The following is a 16,104-nucleotide window of genomic DNA, read 5'->3' on the forward strand; positions in this document are numbered from 1 at the left end:
TGAATCCTGAAGAGTTTGTCAAATCTATTGGATAATCTCTTGAAATGCAATCATGAGCTCTTTCCTTTACCAACCAACACCTCAGTTATTAATTAATCCTTTGATAAGGGTGAAAATGAACAAGAAGAATGGGGCACAGAAAAGGCCCTGAGGAGAGAGGCACATGTTTAAAGGATGCGGATTCAGGAAGGAGAACAGAAGAGCCAAGCCTCATCTACTTCACAGGAAAGCCAGACACTACCCAGATCCACATGCGGCCTGATTAGGATATTGCTCAATGTCCCTTGGGGAAGGGATGGGGGTGGGGACAGGCAGTGGCTAATTTAATATAATCAACATGCAATAGGCTTCTTCACATTTAAAGGAAAAAAGAAAAAAAAATCTATTCGTATACTTTCTAGAATCTCAGTCCTAGCTGGAAATGGTTTCAGGGAAAGTGAGATGATGCAAGTCCAGCTCAGCTGGAATCACCCTCATTCCCTGGCTCCCCTTCAAACAATATAAATCTTTCATCAGGGATTGCATCTCTCTCTCTCTCTCTTTTTCTTTCTCTCTGGAGTAGTGACTCTTAAACTCTTTTGATCATGTCTCTTTGAGGCTCTGTAAAAGTTATAAATCCTCTCTCCCAGAAAAAGTGCACACACATTGAAAAAAATTTAAATATGTTTTTATTGATTTTAGGGAGAGAGAAAAGGAGAGGAAGAGAGAGATAGAAACATTGATGAGAGAGAAACATCCATTGACTGCCTCCTTCATGCCCCCTACTTGGGATCAAGCCCGCAACCCAGCCATGTGCCCTGACCAATAATCAAACTAACGACCTCTTGGTGCAGAGAATGTTGCTCAACCAACTGAGTCACACCAGCCGGACAACATTGATAATTTTGCTTGCAACCAATACCTTCATCCCTGCTAAAACCAGTGCTCATGGACTTAATTTAGGAATCTTGTCTTTATGATTGTTTCATCAGTAGGATCTCAGTCCATTCTTGTGAAAGAAAGAATAAAAGGAAGGAAGGAAGGAAGGAAGGAAGGAAGGAAGGAAGGAAGGAAGGAAGGAAGGAAGGAAGGAAGGGAGGGAGGCAGAGAGGGAGGGAAAAAAAGGGACAGGGAGGAAAATATCCATGGGCTTCTCTAGAACTTTTTAAAACTTCAATTCAATAGTGGGGAATTAGGTGAGAAGAATGATCTAGATTTACTTCACAGGTAGTCCTCTTATATGATAGAGTGTTCAACCATCAGAGTAACCTGGGGCTAGCCATTGATTTATATTTGATTATTTTCTACAATATTCATATCCTTGGAAAAATAGTCATAATATTGGCCTAAGACCTTTGAAAAGAAAGAGAGATTAGCTAAAGTAATTGAGGACTTGACCAATAGGATAAAAGATCTTGGGGGATTTAGATATGTTTGGAATGGAGATTGCAGCAGCCTTGCCTTCTCCCTCTTCCATCTCTAATTCTGTGTGGGAACAGATGGAGGTGAGAGGAGTATCTTCAAGAAAATAGTCAAATGGTAGAAAGGCACCCAATGGGAGGGTATAGCAAGTGTGTGGTAGATTTCTCTGAGTCATAATAGAAGTTGGTAAGTCAGTATATTAATTAGCTTATATTAATTAGCTTCTTTAGCTCAAATCTATTGGTTTTATCATTCCAGCTCCATTCATACCTACATTGGTAATAATATCATGGTTTTTCCTTTGGGGAATGACTATGCTCAAACTCTAAATTTTAGATCCATGTGGTTATGGTCGTCTGATCCATCCCTCTATCTCTAGAGATAACATGTGGACTATATCTGGCCTATCAGTGTATTGCAACCTTTCAATACACTGATAGGCCAACCAATGAGAGTTGATTCTGGGATCTTGGACTGGAATTATTGGACTGGAAGCCAGGAGGGTATAAGCCTGGGTTTTCTGGGGGCTATGAATGGAGAAGGCAGGTGTATGTAAGGAGCTAAACAGAGGAAAGCAGGACAGAGATGGAGAACAATCAGGTCCTGAAGGCTCTTTGAACCCTTGTATCCACCTCTCCTGAAGTTTTTCAGATACTTTTCTTTTTTGGTAAATGTTTGATCTTAAACCACTTTGAATTGGGTTTCTGTTCTTATGAATAAAGGAGTTGTGTCTGCTATGTCTCTTTTGTGGCCTCTTATTTTTTCATAAGAACCTACCATTGTGGCTCTGACTTCTGTAGATTTCCCCCGCTCTCCTTATTTTATTATGTTAATGTTATTTCCTTGTTATGTTTAATAAAGCTGTTTTTTATTATGTAGTATGAATTGGAAGGAGGTGCTCAGGGAGTGACTGTGCTCAGAGTGAGGTCCCATGTTGGACCATTCGCTGGGAAACTGTCCCTGGGGGTTTGAGGTGTTCAGGAGTCCAGAAGACCCCCTGGAAGGCAGGAAGGGAGCATGGTGCTCCGTACAAAGAAATTAGTATGTAGAACTTCAGTTGAGGAGATTAGCACCTGTGTTAACCCATTCTGAGCAGCCTGTCAATCTGGGACCCAGCATAAGATGTGCCATTAATTGTAAACTTGAAAAATAGATAAGGGAAGAGTGTGCTTAGGAAAAATGGTAGAAGTACTTAGCAATTTTCAGGGCAGAAATACTATATTACTAAATAGCTCTTAGAATAGAAAATAAATAAATGAATCCTATATAAAAGCCTAATATGCTAAGTATCCAGTTGTCCGGTGACTGGTCGACTGTTCAACCAATCAAAGTGTAATATGGTAATGATATGCTAAGGCCGCTCAATCACTTGCTATGACGTGCACTGACCACCAGGGGGCAGATGCTCCAACCAGTAGGTTAGCTTGCTGCTGGGGTCTGGCTGATTGGGACTGAGCGAGATGGCCTGGACATGCCCTGGAGCCCTCCCGCAGTCCCTCCCTGGCCCTGATTGTGCACTGGTGGGGTCCCTCAGCCTGGCCTGTGCCCTCTCGCAATCTGGGACCCCTCAGGGGATGTCGGAGAGCTGGTTTTGGCCTGATCCAGCAGGCCACTCCCCTTGGAAGGACACCAGACGCAGGGCTCATGACTGGTGAGCGCTGCAGCAGAGGCATGAGGGACTGATTGGGCACAAGCTCGCGGCAGGTGTAGTGGGACTGGAATGAGTGGGAGTGGCAGGTAGGAACTGCAGGAGGCGTTAGACTGCGGGTTTCAGCCCAATCCCCATAGGACACCCAGAGGAACCCCACCCATGCATGAATTCGAGCACCGGGCTTCTAGTAAAAGTAATAATTAAAAGTTATCAAATAAATTAAATTCAGCGTATTATGTTTAAGAAAGCACAGAATGCACAATATATTTTAGGACTATTTTTTGTTGTTGTTAATCCTGACCCAAGGATATTTTTTCATTGATTTTTAGAGAGAGTGGAAAGGAGGAGAGGGGAGAGAGAGAGAATCAATGTGAGAGAGATACATCGATTGGTTGCTTCTGGAATGCTCCAGGCTTGGGCTGGGGATAGACCCCGCAACCCAAGTTTGTGCCCTTGACCAGGAATAGAACTCATAACTCTTCAGTACGCGGCTGATGCTCTAACCACTGAGAACACTGGCAAAGGCTATTTTAGGACTATTTTAATCTACTCCAGTTGTGAATTTTTTTCAAAAGATTTGGCATGGAAAAGAATAAATTTTGAATATCTGGAAAATTTGCTTATATGCAATACCTTTCTCTGATGATGCCTGATTAAATGGAACACTATTGCATTAGATATTGTCCTTCCAAACATGAGTTCTGTAAAATATTCCTTTGTAAAGTTTATGCTAAACGATCCCAGAAGAGTATTTTTTAAAAAATATATTTGAAAGAAAAGTTATATCAAAAATGCAATTTCATGGGCTATAAAGGAGAGCCCCAGAGTCACCAAAGCCTGGCCAGGATAATAGTGAGGTGTCCAGTACTGGTTGCTCAAGCCTATGTCTTTTCTCTCCTAGCCAAACAACCCCTTTCCCATCTAGAAAAGGGGTTATAAAACAGTGCCCCCAAACCTCAAACCCCAAGAAAGCAGGTCTCTGAGAAGTATCAAGAGAGAGTAGGATACCTCACCATGTCCTCTGACACTAGGTAAAGAGCCATGAGTCCTATTTAAGAATAAAGACATTGAGAAACCACACATCTAGTCAGAGGAAAAGGCAGAGACTCAGAAATTCCTGGCTTCAACAAGTACATTTGCTGCTTCTCATCAAGTCCTAAGGTCAACCAAATGGTGACAGATTGAGGCCTTTAAACACTTCAAGCCAGAGGACATGTCAACCAGCACCACCTAGTGGAAGAGGATTGATAACTCACAACGTTTCTTCCAACACTTTTGTAGGGTTGCTTTTTCATTCAACAGTGGACTTGGAAGGGCTGATTCTGCATCTGGCGCCTGTGCTGGAGAAGTTGGAAGATTACAAGAAATAGATATGCTAAGAACTGAAAATATTCTGGCCTATGGAATGCTCCAGAAATATGGGGAATGAGAACTGAAATGGGTTCATATTATTAGCCATTACTGGGATTTAAGTTTATAAAATTAGGAGTCAGCCCTAGCTGGTTTGGCTCAGTGGGTAGAGCATCAGCCTGCAGACTGAAGAGTCCTGGGTTCTATTCCAGTCAAGGGCCCATTCCTGGGTTGCGGGCTCAATCCCCAGTAGGGGGCGTGCAGGAGGCAGCCAATCAATGATTCTCTCTCATCATTGATATTTCTATCTCTCGCTCCCTCTCCCTTCTTTGAAATAAAAAAAATATATTTAATAAAATAAAATTAGGAGGCATATATTCTAACAGGCCCAAGGATAGTATGCATTACATTTAAAAGTAAAGGCCATATTGAAAATATAATCTCATGGGCAAAAAAGGAGAAAAGGTAGAGATATTTAGAGAAACACTGGGGTTGGCTCTGCCCATTCGCCTTCATCCATTGGCCCTCTGTATTCAGTTAGTAGAAGGGAGGCCATGAGAATGTGTTGATGAACAAGTGCTCAGGTATACAAGAACTAATCTTGAAACTTCCTATTGAAAATTGTATTCCAACCCTTGAACCAGAACCAGAAAAACTGTGATAACTGCCTATAGCTCTCTTCATTGTGGCTGGCAGATTGGGGGAAAAAATGTGCTTGTTCTAATTGCAAGCCACTTCCTTCTTGTCCCAGATATTATTAGAATGGCCTGATTGATATCCGGTTTTGACCTCCCAAGCATATATGTATAATTAGGACTCTTGAGTGTAGATGAGCAAAACCAAACTGAAACTAGCTTAGTCCAGGAAGAAGGAGTTTATTGGAAGGTTTCTGAGGATATTTTATAGTCAAAGAAATCATTGAACAACAAACTGTGGAAAGAGGAAAGTGCCTCGGGACCTCTGGAACAATGGGAACCTGGGCTCTCTTGCCTCATCCTGGTCTGTGTCTGGGTCAGTTTCACTGGTTCTCACAGTGAGCCAGCTTTTCTTTTGTGGTGGGAAACATGACATCCAAATTGCTCTCCTTACAGCTTCTGCTACCTAAGACAGGTTGGACCTTTCCTTCCCTCAGTTCTGATTTTTTAAATTCCACGGAGGGACTGACTCACCAGGCTAAGGTCAGATGTTTATGGATGCTGTGCTGATAATGCTCCAGATGCCCCTACAACTTACAAAACAATGGCATTTTGGAATCACCACTTCAACCTCCCATGAGACCTCACGTTAGGCAGTTTCTCAAACTAGGAACCCTGCTTCATTTTGGAACTCTCTCCCAAATATGTCCTACAGATCCGTGACCATCCAGAATTCAACAGGGATGGGTTACTTACCAGGGGAAACCAAAACTGCCTCCAGGTCAGCTGCCGGAGGTCCAATCCACAACTATATTCATATGGGAGAGCAAGATAGTTCTAAACATTGATCCAGAACTGAACAGAATCATAATGCTGCATGTTCATAGGGTTAACAAGGCAGAAAGTGTTTCAGCCTGGAGTTTTTCTGCCAGAGGAACACCAGAGGAAGTGGATTTATGCCTTTGCCCAGGCTCCTTGGGTAGTGAGAAGGGTTATCTGTTAGGAGGTTGCAAGGGTTGGATTTGAGGACAGAAAATCTAGGCTTTCCTGTGGATGCACATCCATCCCTGAGTCAGGTCTCGGGCTTCAAAATCATAGCCTACAAACAGCACAGCCGGCCGTTCTTTGAGCTTTTGTTCCCCTGCTCTAGCAAGTTGAACCCCCTTTCCCCTCAGACTGTAAGTCTGGAACCAAATTAAGTCCAGTCCAATAGTTCTCAAAAGTGACAAGGGGAAACAATGGATTGAACCTTCAGATGGTTGAATTAGTGTGTTCTTGTCCTAGTTTTCAGCTAGTGTGGGCAACTGGCTTGAAAATCAATCTAATACAAGATAGCATTCTAAATTGTGATTATTTGTCAGGATATAAAAGACTCTTGGTTAATATCAATTTTCTCCTCTTTATCCTATTCAGGTAAAGATTTCTCATCCAGTAATTGCAGTGAACCCAGAAGAAGGGGTGATGGTGAGAGGGGAGAGGTCAATTAAGGAATGATAGGTAAGAGCCCCAAATTTGAGTAACTAATTTCACAATCATTGTGAATATTTTACCCAAAAAATAATAAATGGTGATATTTAAATGGCAACTCATGCAAGAATTGAAAAATCGTTAATGAATGGTAGAGACATACCATCTTTGGTGGAAAATACAATATCATTAAACCAACAGGATAATAAAATGAACTGAAATAAAACTGAGAGGATTGGATTATCAGCAGAAGGGGTCTTTGGTGGAAGTGGGACAGGTTGCATCACAAGACACTTTATGAAGCCAACAACTCATCAAAATGAAATTCTGCCTTAAGGGACTGTGGCAAAGGTAGATGAAATGGGTAAGATCATAGATTCAAGTATAGATCAGATCACTTAATAGGATAACATTTGTGATTGTTACAATTAAATGTTTCACTGCAAGCCCTAATTTTCTTCTATAAAATAATTGCTTTCTGATATAGAAGAGAAGAATGTTTAATTCATTGGTTAGTGCTAAAATCATATTGATGGTTCAAGCATAAAAAAATGAGCAACCACAAAATAATTTAAAGTCAATTCTTTGTAGATATCAATTCATAAAGCTTACCATTCTGGTAAAGATGAAGGAACTTGCTTCTTTGGGGTAATGGACACTCACATTTTGACAGAGAACACCCAGAAACTCCACTCCAGTTTCTCTTCATCAGAATTTGGTGTATGCCTAGTGTGGAGAGGATTTCGTGTTTTAATAACCTTTTAATGTGTCCAATGCAAAGATGCTGAGGAGAATATCCAGTGAGACTGGAGAGGAACTGGATGATGGGAAGGCATCTAAAGGGAGCAGAAAAGAGACATACGCCTGGGGAGGATAAACTAGGGATCACTGCATCTGCATTATTGGAATTAAGTTCCAAGTTGAAAACTTTTTGCTTGTTCACTTTTCATCTACCTATGTATGTACTACAAATAATTGTGGTAGACTCTGGAGATACAAGCATATGAAGACACACCAGCACTTCCTCTGCCCTCTAGGACCCCAAAAGCTCTTATGGAGGATCAACTTATTTCACCCTTATGTTTATCAGGGCTCATTTGATTGCCAGAGATAGAAATGCACACAGTCTCCTAAACAAACAGAATTAGTAGGATTAGAGTTTTGAAAATGTGAGGATCCAAAAATCTCTCTCTCTCTCTCTCTTCTAGACCCTACTCTTTTGTTTACAGAGTAAATCTTAATTGATTTCTTTATATTAGAGTTTCAGCTTTTGAAACTATAAGACTTTATCGTTGTTGCACCCACTGATGACAGTCTTTTGGGGCCAAATTCCAAATCAATGAGAAAGAGACTCTGATGGACACAATTTAAGTCAGGTATCAACTTATGCTTTCAACAAATATCTATTGATCACCTAAGGCCCACAAAGAGGTCCAAGATGGAACCAGGACACCTCTGTATACTTGGTGTTCACGACTTGGGGAACTATTAGAAGGAATTAAGCAGGAGAGTGCCATAACCCAATATTATTGTACTGTGACGTTTGCTCAAGGTCACCCCAGCCAGTAAGTGGCAGACCCAGGATTCAATTCCGAGGCCATCTAGCTACAGAACCCAAGCTCTTCACACCGTGTGATTCCCTCTCATTATGGTGCAGGATCTCCTAGTAAGCTTTCCATGAAGGTTTTCAGATTTAAGGTTTATCAATGCTTCCAAACACATTGGACTTGCACCCTGAACACAGTGATGGAAATATAGCAGTTGGAGCCTTTTTTATACTCAAAGGACACATGCATCTTTGCTTTGACAACTCCACTCATTTAATTCCCCACCGAAAGTCCTTATTTCAGCTGCCACATATCTGTAGAACTATTTAGAATAGATTTTACTCCATCCCCTACTGCTCAGTCATCTTCACTCTACCTTCTGCAAACAGCATGTGGATTACCCTTTTTTTAAGCAAGAGGGGAAAAAAGATAGTTAACCAGTATCATATAGCAAAGTAGCAACTATTTTGACAGCAGCAATTCAGAAAGAATGTGAGGAAATTTGCAAGTGGATGCCTTCTCTAAGGATACTCCGCTTTTGGGAATTTCTCTGTAGAGAACATGAAAATTAGAACCCGATTTCTTTAGAATTGAGTAGTTTTCAAAGTTTATGTCCTTTGTTAAAGAGTGAATGGTAGCCGAAACCGGTTTGGCTCAGTGGATAGAGCGTCGGCCTGCGGACTCAAGGGTCCCAGGTTCGATTCCGGTCAAGGGCATGTACCTTGGTTGTGGGCACATCCCCAGTAGGGGATGTGCAAGAGGCAGCTGATCGATGTTTCTCTCTCATCGATGTTTCTAACTCTCTATCCCTCTCTCTTCCTCTCTGTAAAAAATCAATAAAATATATTTAGAGTTCACATACTTTAAAAAAAAAAGAATAAGTTAAAGAGTGAATGGTGCATGCTCAGCATAAAAGATTGCATAGAGAAAAAAGCAGAGCACACAAGAAGCTAGTTCTTTTCTTCAAATTATAGGACAACCTTGATGGATTAATTCTAATGGACCAGGACCTTAATTTACTTAAATTGCTGCCCTGTTTGTATGAAGAAGAATTAGATAATGTGGCAGCAACTTTATTATAAATATCCTCATACCTAGGTGCCAAATAATACACAGCAGGATGTCTCTCTCACACACATAGATTCAGCCCAATCTGTTTGTGGCAACAGGACTGATAAATATCAGTTCTAAATGGTTAAAACATATATTTAATTAGATTCATTCATTCATTCATTCATTCAATAAATATTGTTGAAGTGCTAACTACATTCCAGGCACTATTCTAGGCCCTGGAGAAACAACTCTGGGAATAAGAAAGGTCTTTCTCTCATGAAGCTTATATTCTAAGGGAGGTAGTCAAAATGTAAACAAATAAATAAGTAATTTATCAGTTAGTGATCAATGCTATGAGGCAAAAAGTAAAGCAGTGCAAGTGTGATAGAATGAAGGGAGATTGAGAAGTAAATTCTTTTTATCAAGTGTGGTCATCGGAGTTCTCTCTGGTTAGGTGACATTTGAGCAAATATATGGCCAAAACATGATCAGAGGAAATGATGCTTTTAATTACTACCATATTCTGCTGAGCCATGGAAGAAGATGGGCCATTTTAGGAATTGTTTCAACAAGATTTTGAAAGAAAACATTAACCCTTAGTTAATCAGAAAATCCAACTGACCAGAATTCTTTCTAACCCTTTTTCATAGGCATTGAAGTGATAGGAAGACAATGATATATACATTAAGTATTATTATTATTATTCCATAATAATATTATCCATAGATAATATATCTACAGTGGAAAAAGAACAATTTTCAAAATCATTGAAGAGAAGGGACTATGTAACTGGTGAATTCTACTTAGAATCCCAACTTCATCTCTTAGTGATTTTGAGTCAGTTGGTTAAACTACCCAGGTTTCTTTCACTTTATCTATGAAAAGATGATAATAACACCTGCCCTTTGAACTGCCTATGAGGATGAAATCAGATGCTATATGTAAGATCTGGGCATCTAAGATATGCCCAAGAACAGCTTAATCTTATTGCCTCAAGGTCCTTAGAGAATTACTAATCCATGAAGAGTGTCACAAAACAATGCATTATACATAAAATCTTATTTTGTTTCCCAGAAACAGAATTATAAAATTTATGATGTCCAGGAAACCAGTGGCTTAAATGCACTAAGATTTATTGAAATGATTATTTTACTACATTGTTGGTAGCAGTCTCTCATCTGGACTATTTGTTTAAAACTTTTTATTCCAACTACATATTAGGTCAACAGATAATAATGAGAATGAGTACCATGTCTGGAATTTTATGCTGAGCCCTAAGACTACAACCGGCAGTCAAACATGCTAGGCATATACTTGACACAGGCTCTCATAGTCTGCAAGATTAACATTTCCCCTTGATCCAGTGGGGTGGGTCCAGTGAAATGGGCACTCATGAGTTTCCATGTAATATTCATTATAACAGTTTTGGAAACCCAGTACACACTTCATTGGATTTCCCTAAAATAGAATGAATGGGACCTGCTGAGTTCTATTTCAAACTTGTTTGTATATTATTCTTCCCTTTATTGCATATTTATAGCATTAGGATTAGAAGAAAATTCCTGCATCCTGTCTAGTACTTAGAGCTCCATGTGGTGGTTCCTTTATAATACATTGAATGGTCTGTTTTCTCATTTCTGTTAGTTATTTCAGGAGGTTAGTGGCATGAGAGCTACAGGGTGCTCATTACTCTGCTTTTTCCAAACTTTTAAGTTTTCCATGAACAAACCTAGCAAATAAAGATTGAACCACTGTTGAACATCACCATGCTATCCTTATTCCAAAATCTTTCTCCAGAGGTTCATGCCATTTTTACATGCTTCCTCGCAATGGAAAGGTGAGATCTTGCTCCATTATAAACCCACTTTTAACATGGGCATGAACTCTACTGGAGCTAGTATTTATTTTGCACACATGCCTGGAATGAACTGCACTGGTCCTGATATCTGAGGACTTCTCTAAGCTAACAGCCTTAGAGGGGAGTCAGCCAACCCCTGGGAGGATGAGAGCACCTGCTATCTTCCTGCTGTTGCAGAGGCCCTTGGGTGCTTACTAACCCTGGACTAAGTGGACTTGTCAGCTTTGATTCCCAACACCAAGTGTGAAGTCAAGGGGAAGCACTGAATCTCATGCTCAGATGAGCATTTTGATAGAGTGATAGTAATCAAATCTGTATGAAGAAATCTATTACTGAAATGAGTATCACTTTAATATACTACTTTGTACCTCATTTTAAAAGTTTATACAGCACTTTCTAGGTTATTAGTTTACATATAATCTCTACAAGTCAATCTAAAGGAAATTATCATCTTCATTTTATAGATGAGAAAACTCAAGACTTAAGAAGTTAAGCATTTTGTCCAAGGTTACACGGCTAACAAATGTCAGCTAGAACTAGACCCCAGGTCCTCAGAGATCAAATCCTCTGCTTTTCTCCCTCTACTAAGGTCTTCTAATCCCTATGCCCTATAGATACATTTACTCATTAGGTCATTACAACAGCTATCTACTTCTGTTCATGTTATTTTGCCTTACACTAGATTCCTGATTTTCAGGTAGCTGATGGGCAATGGATCCTCAAGAAATCTCTAAAATCCACAATTGATTCTCTGTTGGAGAAAATGGGAAGAAGATTTGTGGATAATAAAAATTACATCAGAACACATGTAGTTCTGGGGCTTAATGACATAAGAAGACATTTAATTATCTCCTTCATTCCTTTTTAAGATATACATCAAACACTTCCTACCCTTTAAAACCCATCCTATTCATCCCAAATCATCTAGAGCTTCTATTACTTCTGGCTATATCCTTAAACATTTACTCTCTAGAGCACTCACTTGTTATTTTGTGATGAATGTCTTGAGTACCTCATATGTTATTGACTATTATTATTATTATTATTGAATTTTCCATATGTGACTTGCCTCTCAACTAGAGGCTAAGCTTACAGAAAGAAAGCAGAGCCATTACCTTAAACTTTTCTCAATGTGTTAGGTTTAAAATTGTCTATAAGGGGCAGGGGGCAGGAAGAAATTAAGCAAATAACTTGTATGCATATATGCATACCCATGGACACAGGCAATAGTGCAGTGAGGACCTGGGGAGGGGGCGGGAGTGTAGAAGAGGGGGACAATGGGGAAAAAAAGGGGACACCTGTAGTACTTTCAACAATAAAGATAAATTTAAGCCTGGCTGGTGTGGCTCAATGGTTGAGCATCGACCCATGCACCATGAGGCCAGCGGTTCAATTTCCGGTCAGGGCATATAGTTGTGAGCTCAATTCCCAGTAGTGGGGTATACAGGAGGCAGTGAATCAATATTTTTCTCTCTCTCTTCCTCTCCCTTCTTCTCTCTGAAATCAATAAAATGTTTAAACAATTTTTTTAAAGATACTTTTTTAAAAAAAGAAAAGAATATTTGTAAGTGCTCTCCCTCTTAGGAACACACCTGAGTTCTTCCTTTCCCCGCTTCCCCCTCCCCGCACCAGCATATTACCTTTGCCTTTCTCTCTCCTAAGCCCCAAAGGCTCTTCTTCTGTAAGTTGTTTCCTGAGCCGACACAGCCCAGCTGGCTCACTTCTACTGCCTTTGTAACTTTCTAAATAAACTTTCTCATAATTTGGAGGAAAAAAGGGATAATTATAAAAATGGAACCAGGAAAAATAAGTTGTTATGGCTATGATAATTGGCTAACATACTGATTTTATTCAAATCATATCCCCACATTGAATGCAAGATTAGATTTTATATGGTTGTTTCCTGTAGCACCTTTTAATGTATACCAAGGATATAATACCAAATTCTAATTCACTGAAAACAATTATATAAGAGATATAGGGTTATGTGGCCTTAATAATTTTTTGTTGGGCTTTGAAGTCATATAAACAATGAATTATATTTTTATGTCTTCATTTAAAGAATTTTGATCATCTGGGTTGCCATTAAATGGAGGACAAAACATAGTTCTCCTATTATATAATTTAAAGTTTCATAATAGAAACTCTACTATGGAAACTTCCCAAAGTATTGCTTGGAGGAAAGAGGTTTTAGAGTCTGAATTTATCTGCTTCACCAGTCTTCTTTTATTCCATTAATCAAATCATTGCTTGACTTTTTTCCTGGTTAGATGAATTCTGAAGAAGGTCATTTATAATTGGGTCTTCATCTATCAGACAAAACTAGCTGGCCCATTGCTGAGTTAGAGAGAGAGGAAATACTGACTCAACCCATTTGAGCAGAGAGCAGCGTGGGCAGGGAGGGTCAACCTTAAACATCTTTTATTGCAAAATAGTTCCAAATCTCTTGAGACTGGACGAGTGGGAGAGAATGGATTATGCTTCTAAAGTAGAAGCTAAGAGGACAGGAAAACAACACTCTGATACAGAAAAGAAATGAGAGCCTGCCTTCTACACAGGCCACCATTTAACCACTTTGATATCTGTGCAGCAACCAGCGGTTTCTAAGCCTTAAGAATCTGCAGTCATTAGTACAAACTGGAATTAATCTTAGCCTCGGCATTTTGTATTGAGAACAGAATTGGCCCTGCGATCCATAAATGACTCATCGAGGAAATACTTGGGCATGTCACACAATATGAGGACAATATTTTAACAACAGAGAAACATGTATTACATGGGGAAGAATCATAAATGAAAGGAAAATAAATTAAGAAGTCAAAAAACCAGAGGGAGACTCACAGCAAGAGGCAGATACCGTTACTCTGGAAGTGAAACGCCAGCACTTTGGAGACAAAACATATGTGCTGGAATCATCAATGAACTGGAAATGAGACTTAAGAAATACCCAACACCAGTTTGCCTTCACTTCCTTTTGTGCTCGCCGCAGCCGCAAGCCAAATAGTTGAATATAAAATGTCCTAATGGATGCAAGAGCATTTTGCAAATTAAGTGCTCTGAAAATATAAGCCATTATCATCATTACTGGGCAAGAGGAGACCACCATGTTACTCAGATTATGATGCCTAATAGCCAAATAGTTTTCCCAGAAGGAAGCTATGAAACGCTAAACAATTTAAAAAGAAAAAACACCAAACTTAATTTTTCAGTGTTTGGTCTTGAACTGGCTTACAGCTTGCTACCAATAAGAATTGCCTTTTAAACATCAAGGGTGTCAGAAATGTAATCAGGAAGGAGAATGTTGGTACTTTTCTGTACTTTTTTTGGAGGAGCAAGAAGAGTCTGGGCCATGGCCCACAGTGCCTAGGCCAGGGTTCAGCCCTCCCTCCCATGCTCACTGTGGACATTGATAATCGATCATGGCAGTTCTGCTAATCTCATCAGCAGCCTTAGAATTCTTGTCCACAGAGCCTTCCAGGAAGCGACTTTCAACTAATCAGTACATTGAACTGAAAACCTACTGGCCGTCTTGGCCCTAAGCGGCCTAGAATGCTATTTCAGTTCTTCACCCAGCCGCATTGGTGGAGTGGCTCCAACTCTGTGGAGCACATCAAAAAAAAAGATATCCTCTCAGGAATAATAATTATGTTGATGATAACATCAAAAGCAACTATAATGACAATAAGATCTGCCATTTAGTGAGCCTTTACTATGTTCCAGGAACTGGTTGAAGGACTACATACTATTATTACCTCCATTTCACAGATGAGGAAACTGAAACAGAGTAAGTTAATAATTTGTCCAGACTCACGAGATTTAAACCCAGTTCTCTTTGATTCCAGAGCCCACACTGTTAACTACACTGTGAACAGAACCTGAGGTACAACCAGGGGCGTATATGTGGTCCATTATCCACGTCCACACCAGAGCCCTGTGAAGTGCCGAAGGAATGCTCTCCCTCCTTTCTTGAGGAAGCTGGTGGCGCAGGCTACTTCCTGAGAAATCTACATTTGCTGGAAGTTTACTGTTACTCTAGACAGCGCAAAGAGAAAGCCAGTCATCTCAGACTGCAGAGTATTTATTTAAACTCAGCAAAGTTCACAGGGTTTACACAAAAAGATTTATGCAGGAAATGAAGATGTCATCTCTCTGTTTTACATGTTCAGTCATTCTCCGCCCTAGCCCGACCCCAGGGCATGGCCAGTGCTCACAAAGGCAGGGATGTACAGATCTCAGTCAGGCAAAGCAGTCTTCAAACGCAGCGGGAAAACCAATCAGACTTTCTGAGGTTTCAAGAGCGATTTTAATACGTTTTCTCTTAGAAAACGAGAATTTTATACAGATACTAGATAATACTCCCGTCTTGGTCACATCCGGGACACGACTTGAGTTTGGTCTTTCCAGAAGCGTCATTATGGACATGGGAACACAGCCAGGGGAGAAAACACACACACAAAGTTTCACAGTTTTCCAAGTCTTGCTTGTGGTGAATAAAGGCAAAATTAAGATAACTGACTTCAAAGTGATGATACATCCCTCCTTATCACTAAAACCCAACATCTTCAGAATTTCCTGTTGTTCAACAAAGATTACTCAAAGTGTGATAACAAGATAGGACACAGAGAATAACTAATTGTTGAATTATTCTCTTATTGCTGAATCTTAGAAAAGGCAGGTGAATTTCTTCTGCTGGAATGGGCAAAATTGTTTTTAGTAACTTTGTTCTTACTTGTGCCCTTTCCTTTCTGTAAGTTCCCCCATCTCTGCTCTGCACCCTAAAATACCCTCATAGATTCTCTGCTGCTTCTAATCCCTTTTTCTATCTCTTCTTTAAAGTTCCCATTAAAACATATCTTCACCGAGTCCCTTTACCTTTATGTCTTTCTCATTTCTAGAGGACCAATAGATGAAATTTAGCCAAAATATTAAACCAGCCCAGCTGGTGTGGTTCAGTGGTTGAGCATTAACCTGTGAACTAGGAGGTCACAGTTCGATTCTCGGTCAGGCACATGCGTGCAGGAGGCAGCCAATCAATGATTCTTTCTCATCATTGATGTTTTTTGTCTCTCTCTACCTCTCCCTTCCTCTCTGAAATCAATAAAAAAAAAATATATATATATATATTTTAAATATATTTTATTG

Source organism: Cnephaeus nilssonii, assembly GCF_951640355.1.
Source record: "Cnephaeus nilssonii genome assembly, chromosome: 16".
In the NCBI taxonomy this organism is placed as follows: domain Eukaryota; kingdom Metazoa; phylum Chordata; class Mammalia; order Chiroptera; family Vespertilionidae; genus Cnephaeus; species Cnephaeus nilssonii.